Raw genomic sequence first — 2,148 nt, 5'->3', positions numbered from 1 at the left:
AACACAATGCCATAGAAAGACCTGGAAATTACAATAAAATTGATTGAATTAGTAAGAATGAGCCCTTCTGGAGTATAAGCTATGTTATTGACAGAGACATTTTCTCAAGACAAGGAATATGCACTATATTTCACATAGGAAAGTGAATATGAAGAAAACTGAAGGCTTTATGCAAATTCTTTTGTGCGGCTCAGATCAGTTATTATCAGAATATGAGGCACAAAGTCATATACTTGTATAAAGGTCTCAGAAATTAATGGGCCTCCTGAATCTTTCGATTGGAGAGAATAAGTTAACCTGAAGGGGGGAAAGAATCATTTCCAAAACAGGTCTGCCAATTGTATTGCATACTTGTAGCTTTTTGGTTGCTCTCTTTGTTTTGTCTTGTTTTGGTTTAAAAACTGTGGCATTTCACTACATGGACTCAAGTTGATGCAGATACTCAAATCCTCATTTATCATCACCAAGCTCTTTTTATCGCCTTGTTTGGTACTTTCGCAACCTGCACATACATACAACATTCAGTCTCATTGGCCACTGTCAAACTCTCCAGGTAAATAGTCCAATCACAATGTTGAAGACCCTTTCACAACCCCCACATCCTCTGGCCACCAAGATTCCTGCCACAACTACATCCTGGCCCATCCTCCCAAGGTTTGCTTGTTTACCTTTCCTGTCCTTCAACTCCTCACCCTAGGGCTTGTCAAGCACCAAAGCCTCAGAGCTCATACCCAAACTCTTTTTCATGAAAATCTTATCACCTACACTCCCCACAAAAAAACAACAAAACAAGTCTGCTGATAACAACAAGCTGTGTGGTTCAGCTGGAGGGAAGGAATGCCATCCAGAGGGACCTTGACACGCTTGAGAGGTCAGTGGAAACCACATGAAGTTTAACTGTGTGAAAGGTCCTAGCTGGCAAAAGCCTACAGCACCCGGGATTCCCAGGCGGTCTCCCATCCAAGTACTAACCGAGCCCGACCCTGCTTAGCTTCCGAGATCAGACGAGATCGGGCGTTTTCAGGGTGGTGTGGCCGTAGGCAGCCTCTCCCCTGCCACCACCGCTCTCGGCGCTCCCGCACACGCTGCCGACCCGCACTCACACCCAGCCCCTAAAGCCAGGGGCACCATTGTGACTCCCAACCACGCCAGCACCCCTACGCACACAGCCCCGCACGCCTCTGCCCGCGACAACCCGACACGCGCCCCCCCCGCAAATCCCCCCCCGCCCCCCGGCCCGCGCAAAAACAACGCCACGCTCCTTCCCTCATGTCCCCCAACAACAGGAACAGGGTCTCCCATGGACCTGCCCCTCCGCAGCACCCCACCGAAAAGTCCAGGACTGCCCGCAAGGACCCCTGTGGCCTCAACATCCCGCAAGAAAAAAACGTCTGGAATTGCTCGCAGGGGCCTAAATAGCTTGAAAATGCATGCCAGCAGAAGTGGGACAACGTTGCAAACAGGGGACCCCAAGTGCTTCAAATGCCAGCAAGAAAAAGGGGTCTGGAATTCCTGCACGGGGCCCCAAAGACGCAAATCCCCTCACAGAAAAAGAGGCTGACATTGCCCGCAGGGTCCCCTATGGGCTGGCAAAAGCCTACAGCACCCGGGATTCCCAGGCGGTCTCAAGTAGCCTAAATTATGTAGATAAAAACATTAATGGCATAAAATGATAATTCCTGAAGCTAACTGAAAACCTGCCTTGTTGTCTGTCGAGAATTAAGACTCTTGTGTTTTGAGGCAATGAGTACCTCTCATAATTAAAATGAGTGGCCATAGAATGCACACAGTCCTTCTGAAATACAGGGCAATACTTTGCCTTGGAAGAGCAGTGGAAGTAGATAATGTGAGCCTCTGGCTAAAGTGTTCATATTTCTGTCATGTACATGAAAATGTAGCATCCTCTATCTCTAGGTTGTTGTGGATAAAGAGGTAAAATGTAAAAAAGCTACTGTGGGGACCTTCACCTTTATGGACTGCCTATTCAGAATGTCTTTAAGTGGCACATTGCAAATTTTTACTTTACATGACAGTGGAGGAAGGAAAAGTCTTCCTGATTTATGGCAGAGTCTCCAAGTATTTAATGTTTCAGTGATGGGTCTTAGCCTCTCTTGGTGTAAAGATTTTGTTTTGAGAGGTAGCTCAGCT

At 47.3% G+C, this 2,148-nt stretch overlaps 1 non-coding gene across 1 annotated transcript; it reads right to left on the bottom strand.

Moving 5' to 3' along the window:
- Nucleotides 1-923: 923 nt before the first annotated feature.
- Nucleotides 924-1,042, bottom strand: LOC134174247 (5S ribosomal RNA). Its single transcript, XR_009968575.1, has one exon. It is a non-coding gene; the product is annotated as a 5S ribosomal RNA (ribosomal RNA).
- Between the last annotated feature and the right edge of the window lie 1,106 nt (nt 1,043-2,148).

This window comes from Pezoporus occidentalis, unplaced genomic scaffold (genome assembly GCF_034315485.1).
Source record: "Pezoporus occidentalis ecotype Australia unplaced genomic scaffold, CSIRO_AGI_Poc_V1 ctg59, whole genome shotgun sequence".
Lineage (NCBI taxonomy): Eukaryota > Metazoa > Chordata > Aves > Psittaciformes > Psittacidae > Pezoporus > Pezoporus occidentalis.
This window is presented reverse-complemented; position numbering and strand designations above follow the sequence as displayed.